This window comes from Corvus hawaiiensis, chromosome 26, assembly GCF_020740725.1.
Source record: "Corvus hawaiiensis isolate bCorHaw1 chromosome 26, bCorHaw1.pri.cur, whole genome shotgun sequence".
In the NCBI taxonomy this organism is placed as follows: Eukaryota; Metazoa; Chordata; class Aves; order Passeriformes; family Corvidae; genus Corvus; species Corvus hawaiiensis.
Genome location: NC_063238.1, coordinates 43,644,037 through 43,656,987, shown reverse-complemented (window position 1 = coordinate 43,656,987; position 12,951 = coordinate 43,644,037). Strand labels below are relative to the sequence as shown.

General features: G+C 47.4%; 1 non-coding gene across 1 annotated transcript; it reads left to right on the top strand.

Annotated features, from left to right (window-relative positions):
- TRNAF-GAA lies at positions 1 to 73 on the top strand. The gene has a single exon. It is a non-coding gene; the product is annotated as a tRNA-Phe (tRNA).
- Positions 74 to 12,951: the final 12,878 nt, after the last annotated feature.

Here is a 12,951-nt window from a genome sequence, read left to right as displayed (position 1 = left end):
GCTGAAGTAGCTCAGCTGGGAGAGCGTTAGACTGAAGATCTAAAGGTCCCTGGTTCAATCCCGGGCTTCAGCAGCCTTTTCCTGCAGTTTTGTGGGCCCTGGGTTGGGCTCTCCAGCACAAGAGAGAGACCTGGACATCCCGGAGAGATCCAGCCAAGGGCCAGGAAGGTAATTACAGAATGGGTCAGGTTGGAAGGGACAACAGTGAGGTCATCTGGTGCCACCCCCTGCTCCAGCAGGGCCATCCCAGAGCACATGGTGCAGGATTGTGTCCAGACAGTTCTGGAATATCTCCAGGGAGGGAGACTCCACACCCTCTCTGGTCTCTGTTCAGGGCTTGATCACTGCACAGGGAAGTTTTTTCTGAGGTTCAAGTGGAACTTCCTGGGCATCAGTTCCCGCCTGTTCCTCTTGTGCCATTGCTGGGCCCCCTGGAGCCGAGCCTGGTCCATGCTCTGAGCCCTGCCTGCAGACAGGGACAGACAGGGATGAGGTTTCTTCTCAGTTGTCTCTTCTCAAGGCTGAACAGGCCCGACTCAAGGTGATGAAAGGACTGGAGCCCCTCTCTTATGAGGAAATGATGAGATGGATTGGTTGCCCTGAGAGGTTGTGGAGTTTCCATTCTGAGAAATTTTTGAAAGTCAGGCTGTGGTCCTGGATGACTGGCTCTGGGTGGCCCTGCTGGAGCAGAGCGTTGCACAAGAAGATGTCTAGAAATCCCTTCCAACTCTTCAGTGAGTAGAGGACAAAGACAAAATTTTATGTGTAGGGCAGGGAAAAGCCAGACCAATGTCTTCCTCAGGTTTTTCTATCAGCAGTGTCCACCTGGCCAATTTGTGCAACCATCCTGGCTGACCAAGCAGCCAACAAACAGGGATCAAGGTTAGGGTGTCAGAAGAACCAGACCAACACATGAAAAAAAGCAAACTTAAACACTCCTATCCTTAAAATATTATCAAGGTGAAGTTTTCCTCTTTTCTTTTTTTCCTTTTTTCCTTTTTTTTCAGTCAAACTAACAGCTCTAATAGTGTATAGAGGCTCCTTCAAATTGAGCTCCTCACCCGCTCTGAAATCCCGGTGCCTGTCATCTGCTGCAGGATCTGCAGTGCAACGTCACGCACAGAGCCCCCAAATAAACTTCCGCTCCCGTTTCAGGCACCATCTGTGTCCCATTTCTGCAGCGCCTGGCAGAGATTGCTTCCCTTCTATGGAATGTTCCTTCCCCTCGCTGAGCTGCAGACTTCGGAGGTGGGGAAGTCGGCGGGTGGAACGGATCCCAGCTCCGTGCAAACAGAGAGCACTGCGCCTCAACAGTGTCCTTGGGTGGCAGAATGATTTTGGGCTTCATCCTTGGTCAGATGACCCCAAACCAGGCTCCAGGGCAACCCAAAGAAGAGGTAAAGGCAACACTTGGTCATCTGGCTGCAAGACATGGGAGAGGTTTCACTGGGATGTTAATGAGGGTAGGGGCGGTGAGGTGAGGAAGAGCCAAGTTGGGATAATCATGGAGAGATCCAAATGCACGGGAACACACAACTGCTCTGAGTCAGAGAGTCACAGAATCACAGAATGACAGAACCACAGAACCACAGAATCACAGAATGACAGAACCACAGAACCACACAATAACCTGAGTTGGAACGGACCCCCAAAGATCATTGAGTCCAACTCCTGGCCCTGCTCAGGACACCCCAACAATTCCACCATGTGCCTGAGAGCATTGTCCAAGCACTCCTTGAGCTCTCTGAGGGTTGGGGCTGTGACCACTGCCCTGGGGAGCTGTTCCAGTGACCAACAACCCTCTGGGGGAAGAACCTTTTCTTAATATCCAACCTAAACCTCCCTGACACAGCTTCGGGCAATTCCCTTGGGTTCCATCACAGGTCACCACAGAGCAGAGATCAGTGTCCACCCCTCCTTTTCCCCTCATGTGGAAGTTTTAGACTGTGATGGGGTCTCCCCTCAGTCTCCTCTTTCCCAGCTGAACAAACCAAGTGCCCTCAGCTGCTCCTCACATGGCTTCCCCAGGATGGAGTTCACAGTTTTGTCTTCCTTTTATGCAAATAAATTGAACTTTAATGCATAATTCAGGCAGCTGCAACCCAAACTGATCATGAAGAGCCTTGCCTTAGGCTCTCCACCAAACCAGCTGAATTTCTGCCAATCCCTGTGCCTCAGTTTCCCTCGCTGTAGCACTGACACTTCCCTTTCCTTCCCAGAGAGTGGGAAAAGTCAGCTTGCAGGTGAAAGTACTCTGTGTTCCCAGCTTGTTTTTGTGTGTTATCCCAGCACGTGTCCCCAGGGATGATGCTGGATTACTCATACACCTCTTGAGTCCTCTGTTTCTCTAATTCCTTTTATTTGCAAGAATTAGGAACAGTCACGCTGTCCAGGAAAATACAGCTCTCACAATGCCGGCACCAGCGTCAGGGAGCTGTGCTCAGCAGTCTGTTCCTAAGAAACTCCTGGGACTTGCAGGTGGATTCACCTCAGAGTGGGGTGGAAATGGGGAGGAGGGAGTGATTAGAAAGGAGAGGACGGATCATCTTGGAACACTGCAAGATGAGGTAAATATTGAGGAAACCATGTGGGAAAGCAGGCGATTGATGGGAGATCCAGAATCCTGGATCACCATTGATACAGGACATTTCAAATGGCTGGGAAAGGCTTTGGGATTCATGTGGAAAGGGAGAGGTTATTGGAGATGAGAAAAACTTGGAATATTTTGCCTATCACGACAAAGGTTAGCGAGGTTAAGTGTTGATGGTATGGATCTGAAGGAGGTAAACACCAAGGATTAGGAATTTGTGGTTGAGCCAGAGGTCAGCACTGTAAGGAAGGGGTTTAAACTGGTTAAGGAAGAGAAAATTCCGAGGCTCATACCAGTCAATATAGAGCAGCTGTCAGTGAGCACTTTCCTGTCCTCCAGAAAGGGCAACAGATGCCAGAAAAGGCTTGTAGTGGGATGTCTGGGAAAAGGGTTTTGCCATGTGTTGGCCAGGAACCACCTTCTCATCCCTGATTTTTGTTTTGCTGCACAACCCTCTCTGTTGCCACCGTGGCTGATCCCTCTGAGGATGCTCAGGTCTCATTAGACATAACAAAGTGGATAAAGAAGACATGATGAATCAAAACCTTCTCTTCCCCGTTCTCCTTCCACTATTAGTATTTAAATGTGGATTTTTGGTTCTTTCCTTCTTCTTTTTAGTGGAAATCTGAGGCCTTGTATAAGCCACGAAACTCAGGGAAACACCTGGGGTTTAACCTTCTTTTGAAATTGTATTAGCCTTTGATTTTGAGGTGGTAGCCCAGAACTCTGATACAGGGAGCTATGGAACAATCTTTATTTTGGTTATCCCAGCTGCCAAAACTAGAGGTGCTCAGAGATCTGTTCCCTTGGTGCTACCATGTTTAATAACCTTGGTTATTGAATCGATAATCCTGTCCATGAAGATCTTGTCTAAAACTGTTAAAACACTTCCTTGGTCATTTTGATAACTTTTGGTTCATGGGCTCTGCTTCTGGTTGTGGACACTTGCTCATTTTGGCAAGAGAAGTGGCCATCACACAGAAGCAGGGAAAAGATAAAGGTGTCCCTAAATCAATCTGCATCAAGTTGAAGTGATTGAAAGCCGTCTTTGTTCCATTCCTGTATTCACATGGAGACCCCCATTCCCTCAAATCCTGGTTATAAACAGGCTCACTGGAAAGTTTCATTATCAGAAAGTTTAAATCATTATTAAATCATTATATCAGGCATAGTGTGGCCAGCAGGACCATGGCAGTCATCATCCCCCTGTACTCAGCACCTCAAACCTGGGTTCAGTTCTGGGTCCCTCATGACAAGAAACACATTGAGGGGCTGGGGCGTGTCCAGAGAAGGGAACAGAGCTGGGGAAGGCTCTGGAGCACCAGGAACAGCTGAGGGAGCTGGGGGGGCCTAGCCTGGAGAAAAGGAGGATATGGGAGAAACTTCTGGCTCTCCACAAGTCCTTGACAGGAGGGTGGAGCCAGGTGGGTGTTGGTCTCTTCTCCCAAGTAATGAGGAATGGGATAAGAGATAACGGCCTCAAGTTGCGCCAGGGGAAGAATTAGGTTGGATATTAGGAAAAATTTCTCTGAAAGGTTTGTCAAGTGCTGGCACAGGCAGCCCGGGGCAGTGATGGAGTTCTCATCCTTGAAGGTATTTAAAAGCCTTGTGGATGTGGCACTTGGGGACATGGTTTAGTGGTGGCCTCGGCAGTGCTGGGTTGATGGTTGGACTCAGTGATCCTGGAGGTCTTTTCCAACCTAAATTATTCCATGATTCGAAGCACCCAGTTTCATAGAAAGCCATGGCAGGGAAGGAAAAAATCAGTAATCTCATTTTTCAGCCTATCCCAACTGTTCTTCTCCTATCCCCTCCAACAATAAAGTTCCTGGGAAAGACGGACATGGGAGGGATCTCGTGTCTCCTGGAGTGACAGCAGAACCTTTCAAACAAGGAGTGGGAATAAGTAGTAACACATCCCAGAGCCCTGCCATGCTCTGTCTGTGCCTCCCTCCTCCTCGCCAGAGCACACCCACCTGCCAGAGGGGGCCAGCCTGAGCCGGGAGGGAAAAGTCCACCTGGAAGGGAAAACAAACTGTCCCTGGAGGAGCTGAGAGACCAGGAGGATCCTGTGAAATGCCACGACTGCATTCTGAGAGGGACTTTCTGGATTGAACCTGATCTGGGGGCACCAAAGGTGGGCAGGTGAGAGGGACAAAGGTTTCAAAGAGGTGTCTTGACATCTTTATCAATGTGATCCAGAAGTTTTGGCTCATTTGGATTAATGAATCTCTCACATATTCCTCAGGAAATCTCTCTCTCACATTTTCAAGCACTGTTTAATTTGCTGCAGTGTGTGAGACCGACTTTTAACAATTTATCTTGACAGCTGCCAGCCCTGGAACAGGACAAATTCCTCAGCGCTGCTGGAGGATTGATTCAGATGGAACTATGTTGCAGATTACTGTAGGCATATTTGCAGGTGTTTGTGGGGTTTTGGAGCCTTCTCCTGGCATCTTCTATCTAATTTATTTTTTTTTAATAGTTTATATTCCATCTCCTCCAAGAGAAGATGTTTGACCCACCTGGGAAGTCATAACTCACTTTCCACACCTGAGCTGAGGCTCTCACAGGTCGCCCTAGCCCCCGATTCAGACAATCACAGAATCAGAGTTTGGGTTAGAAAGGACCTTAAAGATCACCTAGTTCCAACACTCCATGGACAGGGACAACTTCCACTTGACCAGGTCACTCAGAACCCCATCCAGTCATTGTATTCCTCATCAGCACATGCACAAGCTGATAAATTGTATTTCTGGACATATTTTCTCTTGCTGTCAGGTCCTGCTCCTCTGTAAAAACATCTTTAGGAAGGTCCTTGCATCAAGCTCCAGGCTCCTGTGTCACTGTGTTTCCAATGCAGGAACCCTCACAGGGCTGGCAGAACAAAGACTTTCTGTGTTATTTCTATTTTCTATATTGTTTCTATTTTCGATATTATTTCTGTTTTCAATATTACCCCTTCTCAGCCAACCACCACTGGGAAGACCTGAGACAAAAATCCCTGTACAGGCCATTCACTGGAGAGTTGGACTTGATGATCCTCTTGGGTTCCTCCCAACTCAAAATATTCTGTGAGTTTGTGAAACATCCAGAGCTGTCCAAGGCTTGGACATTTGGATGCCATCCATGAACTTGGGCTGAGGTTCTGTGCAGGTCCCTCACCTTTACTCCAAAATTACCAGGCAGCAGAGAGGTGTTATTCTATTTATTAGGGAAATCTGACCCCCGCTTCATACCCTGAGCTAACAGGTTTTCCCCCAGAAAAGGACTAAAATGGTAACGGAACTGAGTTTTAAATCTACTGTCTATATTGAGAGGCTGGAGAAAAAAAAATGAAAAGAAAAGCAGCTCTTAACTTAGAAACTTCATCTCCAAGTTTAAAGTTAGAGGTGATGATCTGAGACCTTAAGAGCTAAAAATCCTTGGGCTGAAAAAAAAGTACCCTCAGTGGATTTTCAAGCGTTCTACTCCTGGTTTTCTGTACATCTGCTCTTGGTTTTTATTTAAAGGATTGGCTCCAAGAGAAGGGAGCTTGCAGGGCAAATCTGGAGCTGAGGGAAAGTCTGAACTTCACTTTTGGAGGATTTCAGGTGTAAACCCAGCTTCCCTCCAGCAGCCCAGCACATCTGTGGATGCCCATGAGAATCTTTAATGAGGTCACTTCAAAACCAGCAGCTGATTAAGCCGAGTCTGAGGGAAAAAAAAACTACCGCCGTTTTCTATGCAAATTTTATGGTTTTCCAAAGCCCATTTCACTTCTCCTCCTCCTCCTCCATAAAATTTTCCCTCTCTCGCTCCTCCTGTGGAGGTGCCAAAGCCTCCTCCATCAATTCGTGAGAACTTCTGCTTGAAAACTGGAGCAGAGAATCACCCACGGAACCAGGCTGGCATGAAAATACCGGAGGCAGAGGCACCGATGCGAAACAACTCGAGGAGTTTCCCCGTGTCAGGGTGAAAGAAATGGGAATGAGGAATCAGCTCCACCAAAATCCCTGGGGGATGGGACACCTGCCCAGCATCTTCTGACCACAGACAGGGATATTGCTCATTATGAAGTCATTTTTGAATTTCTTCCTACTGTCTTTTAATTCCTAATTTTATCCTTTTGCTGCTTGTCTGGGACTTGAAGTGTTCTCAAATCTCCTTTTTTTTCTTTTTTCCCCATGAAAAAAAACAACTCAGCAGGTCAAGCTTTCTCCTAAATATTTCCAATTGCTTGGAATGAGGGATTAAAAGACAAAATTGAATTTCGAAAGCAAAAGAGACGTTTCCAACCTGTGTGGCACAAGTCAAGGAGCTTAAAGAGCTGATCTAAGTGTAGTTTAAAGCCTTACATGCTGTAGAGTAATTAAAATCACTTCTCTACTGGATCCTCATATATTTTTACATTAAGTACTTTCCCGAATTTGCAGCATTTTGCCAAGGATGTTTTCTGTGCTGTAGATACTTGTTAGGAACCAAACTGAAATCCACCCACCTTTCTGCGTGGAATTTCAAACTCTCCCCAAGCTGTCACCTCCTGGATGCTCCCAGAAGCTGCCAGAAGAGTTTTTACTCCTGTCCCAGTCTGAATCCCACCCTGGGCAGGGGAATAAAAATCTCTGTATCTAATAAGCGACAGCAGGAAGCTCCACAATCCTATTTCTCTCTGCTTTTCTGAGCACAATTTGCATATTTAAATAGCCTACTTCCCCTTGGAATGAGCAGTGCTTCACGTTCTCTCCTTTTCCTCCACTTGTACCCTGAAGTCATAACTAGAATTAGGTTTTGCTATTCAAACCTAAGAGAAAGGAGAACCCATAGCCCCAAAAGTTAACAGCCTCATTAATTACCTCAATTTTATTTAATTAATCGGCCACAGATAGTAAAGCCAAGACCTTTTAAAGGTATTTTGACAGTCTGTTTACTTTAGTGCCTGTGAGGAACTGAGCTGGGTCTAAAAAGCATTTTTTTATTCTCCAGTTTTAGTGTTTGTTGTTCAGAGCAAGTCCTGAACAGTTGTTGCATTTGAATTTTTTGTCTTTTTTTTTTGTTTTTGTTAGGGTTTTTTTTATTGTTGTTTGGTTTTGGTTTTTTGTGTGTGGTTGATTTTTTTTGTTTGGTTTGGGTTTTTTGTTTGGTTTTGGTTTTTTGTGGGTTTTTTTGTGTTTTGTTTGTTTGCTTGTTTTTAATTTGCTTTTTTTTTTCATGGTATGTGTCCACATCCCATTTTAAGACACAGCTTAGACAACGAGAGAAATCCTAAATCAATTTTTTTCCAGGGTTTTGTTGGATGACCTGAGTGAAAGAACTGTTCTGATGCACATATAGAATAAATCATAGAATCCTAGAATGGTTTGGGTTGGAAGGGACCTCAAAGATCACCCAGTTCCATCTCCCTGCCATGGGCAGGGACACCTTCCACTGTCCCAGGCTGCTCCAAGTTCCATCCAACCTGGCCTTGGACACTTCCAGGGATGGAGCAGCCACAGCTTCTCTGGGCAATCTGTGCCAGGGACTCACCATCCTCCCAGGGAAGAATTCCTTCCCAATATCCCATCTAGCCCTGCCCCCTATCAATTTAAAGACGTTTCCCCTTTCCTGTCCCTCCATCCCTTGTCCCAAGTCCCTCTCCAGCTCTCCTGGAGCTGCTTTAGGCACTGGAAGGGGCTCTGAGCTCTCCCTGGATCCTTCCCTTCTCCAGGCTGGACATTCCCAGCTCTCCCAGCCTGGCTCTGGAGCAGAGGAGCTCCAAGTCATATTTGCTCTGCATAAGTCACCTGCAACATCATCTTCACCAGCTGAACTCAGACCCCGTGCTTTTCCAGAGATCCAGACAATTCCCACTGCCAAAGGCAGGCAGGGATGGATTTACAGCCCTAAGCTCAGTTTTTGGAAAAGCTGAGCTCATAGGAGCAGCTGGACTCCCCTCTGGATGGTGCAGGGTGAGCTCCTAGGTCATGGAATTCTTCCTGAGGCTCCCTGGGGCAAAACTTCTCCTTAGTCATAAAAACCTTGGTTATCCCAGGATCCCTCTAAAGTCATTCAGGATTTTTGGTGCCTCAGACCTCAACTCAGCCTTCAGCCACCAAAATGTTGGGGGCCAACCTGAGCTGCTCAGGTGGGACGAGAGAGGACAAAACTGAACCTAATCTGCTGTCAGAGGGTCTGGATGGCAGCTCCTGCCTCCCACTGCTGGATCCTTCTCCTGATGTGAGCAGGACTGGGCTCCATCCCCCAACAATGAGAGTTCCCTTCCCAGCCCAGCATGAGCTGCATGTTCCTGGCACGGCTCCGAGAGCTCCATGCTGCTGCACAAACCAACCCCTAATGTCTTTGTGTCTGGAGTGGTAATCGCAGGATTATTGCTCCCAAGGCATGTGAATAATAATCCTCTCTTTTCCCTCATCTTGTAGCTGCCTTGTAATTTAGAAAATTAATCTTGAGGGCTGGCAGTGTCTTTTCTTGTCTGCATGTGCTGCCTCTGCCATGGCGAGATCCCTCTGGTGGATCCCAGAGTGCTTTCCCCAGGATTCTGGAGAACTTTGCCCAATTTTCTGAGGGGTGAAACTGAGACATGAGTGAGGGAATTGACTTTTCCTTGTGCCAGCCATTGGCAGAGCAAGGCACAAAGCAGATGTGCAATTATCCCATATATTAAAGTAGATCTGAGCAACCTGGTCTAGTGGAAGGTGCCCCAGCCTGTGGCAGGGGGGGCTGGAATTATGTGATATTTATGGTCCCTTCCAACCCAAACCGTTCTATGATTTAATGAAAAAGAAAGCAAAAGCAAAATCACTCTGTGGGAATGCAAGCTATCGGAAAAACAATCAGCAAAATCTGACTTTCCTGGTTTTTATTTGGTGCTTCTTTTTTTTCCTTTTTTTTTTTTCCCTGGAGTAAAAGATTTTAATCTCCTGCTGAGGATTTCCCATGTATTTATCTGCCTGGTCTTTCCATTCAGGCTTTTCATCTCATCAGCAGTGAGATGCAGCTCTGGTGCTGTGAGGTCAGGGTGGGTGAGTGAGGATCGATCCCTGCGTGTGGATTGATCCACGCCCATGCTCTTGGTGGGAAAGGTGAAGAGGGAAGCTCACGAGGATGGGGAAGAAGGACAGCAGCAGCAAACCAGGACTGAAAGCATTAAGAGAAAGAAGCAGAAATCACCGGAATAAAAGGCAGAGAATCAGAACCAAAGGGCACCGGCAGAGCTGTTTGTGGCGGAGAGCCGCGGGTTGGAGCAGGGGCTCGGGAAAAGATGTTTTTTGGGATCTGCCGTGCGCTGATTGATCGGTGTGGGGGCCCTGGAGGGGCCTGAGCGGGGGTGAGGGGAGGGAGCGGAGTGTGAGGGGGCTGGAGAAGGTGCTGGCAGGGCAGCCGCCCCCGCGCTCCTACCGCCCACCGCAGTTATTCATCCCGCTCCTTCCCTCGCAGCCTCCCCAGGAGCACGGGCAGGTTTTAACCCTTCTCTGAGCCAAATCCAGGGAAACTTGGCAACTTCTGGCGCTGAGGTGTGAGTCAAAGCTGTTTCAGCCAGGAGGGGAACGAGTTGTCAGGAGAAGTAAAAAAAACTTCTCTCATCTCCTCTAACAGCTGCGTTGTGGTCTGTGGGATTTCTGTGTGTCCTGCAGAGGCAACATGAATCCCGAGTGCTGGCACCAGCGGGGGCCTTTCCTTTGCCTTCGCACCAGCTGTGGGTCAGGCTTGAAAACAATTTCGTTGGAGTTACCTCCATGTGCTGAACCTGTGTTTGAGGCGAACAAGCCCAGATGTTGCTGTCACCTCCATGGGCTCAACGGTGCCGGCTCTGAGTGGGCATCCCCTGGTGCTGGCTGTGAGCAGAGACCCAGTGAGGAGTGGGAACAGGTCCCCTGCATGGGGTGTTACAGTGCCCAGAGGAAATAGAACTGGTCTGTCCTGTTTGTTAGGACTAAACCCATCTGGCAGGGCTAAAACCTCATCCCCTCTCCACCCCAACAGAAATCTCAGAATCACAGATTCATGGAATGGTTTGGATTGGAAGAGACCTTAAAATCCTGTAGTTCCAACCCCCTGCTGATGCCATGAAGATTTTTGCCTTTTCTTTTATAACCCTGTTATACCTTTTTACAACTTCTGTATTCTTAGTGCTTTTTGCCTACATTCTGGGACTTGTTTGTCAAGCTAAGAGACTCAACATTTTAGAAGCTTCGTAGCTAGGGATCAGTGTGCCCCAGACCCCAAAGTCCTCTCCAGAACACATTCTGTAAACCAAGATAGAACCATCCAGGGGAAGGTTCCTTGGGGAGGGGGGCTCACTTGAGCCTCTCATTGGGGAATCTTTGATAGATATGCTAATTAGTAAAACATATAATGTTATACCTGATGTTGGGGGGATAGACTCAGCGGGGTGCATCTCGATGCATATAACCTGGACGTGTACACCTAAGGATCCTTAAAAATAAATACAAAGGTAAAATCCCTTTTCCCCTTCTAACCGTGTATGACTCTTGATTTTAAGACCAGGAAAAGGCATCACTGCCATGGGCAGGGACTCCTTCCACTAGACCAAGTTGTTCAAAGCCTCATCCAGCTTGGCCAAACATTTCCAGGGATGAGGCAGCCACAGCTTCTCTGGGAAATATGTACCAGTGTCTTACCACCAACACCACAGGGAAGAATTTCTCCCCCATATCCCATCTAACCCTGCTCTCTGGCAGTGGGAAGCCATTCCTTGTGTCCTGTCACTCCATCCCTTGTCCCAAGTGCCTCTCCAGCTCTCTTGGAGCCCCTTCAGGCACTGAAAGGGTTTCTAGAGGTCTCTCCAAACCTTCTCTTCCCCAGTCTGAACAATCACAACTCTCGGTCTTTCTTCAAAAATAGACCTCTTATGTCAAAACCACTTCCTGGGAGGAGTCCCTGGCTCCTGCTATGCAGGGAACTGTGTCTGGGCATTGTCTGGGATGACACAGATTGTCATGTTTAAGCCATTAAGGTCACCATCAGATCAGTGTCTCTGGTATGGGATTTGCCTCTGCCCTCGGGGCTCAGGGCTGCCTTTCTCCAGGGGGCTAATGCAGTCAGAGACCATCAGCACAGTGTGTGAACTGCTCTCAAATCTGGGGGCAATATTTGGGGTGTTCATAACACCTGAGCTCTGTTTTCATAACAAAATGAGGCCCAAGACATGGACAAAATTTGATATAATTTAGTCCTGCACATGGACCACACAGGGAGTTCTGACCTACTTTGATCCAGTTTAGGGACCAGGAGGCTCCTGCCTAAATTAAATCCAGGCAAAGACAGCTGGAGTAAAGGCTAATTTCCAGCTGGTGCATCCCTGAGCCAGATGATCCTGCCTGAGGGCACCAGGTCTTCAAATGTCCACTGTGGGTGAGCAGCTGCTACATTTGTGATGTTATATTTGTGGTGTCATGTCTGTGGTGTCATGTTTTCGGTGTTATATTTGGGTGGTGGCTCTTGGCAGAGCCATTTCCCCAGCAAGACCCCTGGTATCTCTTCAAGGCTCAAGCAGGTGATGATGTTTGTTATTTTAATCCCATCCTGGTTAGGGAAGTCATTTCCTGGATTGCTGCAGGATCAGACAGCCTGATGCCCACAGCTTTTAGAGCACCATGAGAAGGAAAAGGAGAAAGAGGAGTCCCTGTCCTGCCATGAAGAAGAGATTGGATGAGCATTGGGGTTGATCTTGAGAAGGTCAGAGTTTGCTGTTTCTCACTTCTCTTTTTGGACAACTGGCATTTCATGTCCTGTCTTTGGTGTTTGCCTGAAGCACTCCATGGAACAGGAATTAGAAAGGGACAGAGGAACAAACAGAAAGCAGAGTTACTCAGTTTGGTGGGGTGTCTGCACACTGAACACCATCATTTGATAAAGGTTAGGGTAAAAATAGGAAATGGTCCAGAAAAAGTAGAAAACTTCATTGGAGAGTCATGGAATGCTTTGACCTGGAAGGGATCCACAAGGATGAAATCACAGAACCATTAAGACAGCAAAAGATTCCAAGATAGAGTCCAAACTTTGACTCATCACATCCTTGTCAACTAAGCCAGAGCATCCTTCCAGGGATGCGTCATTGATTCCAACTCCTAAAACATTGCTGAAACCCAGGACTGAACCAGGGACCTTTAGATCTTCGGTCTAATGCTCTCCCAGCTGAGCTAATTCAGCTCTGATATTGGGATTTGTTTCCCTATAAACAACAGGTAAACACACTGGAACTCTTCAACCTGGAAAATACAAATTTCAGGGAGAGGGGCTGCTTCAAGGTCAGTTGTGATTGATGCTAAAAATCACTCTCTTGGGTAGGGTGTTTTTTCTTTTTCCCAAAAAAAGAGTTTTGATTTCCTGCTTGCCATTACAGCCTTGCCATTACACCC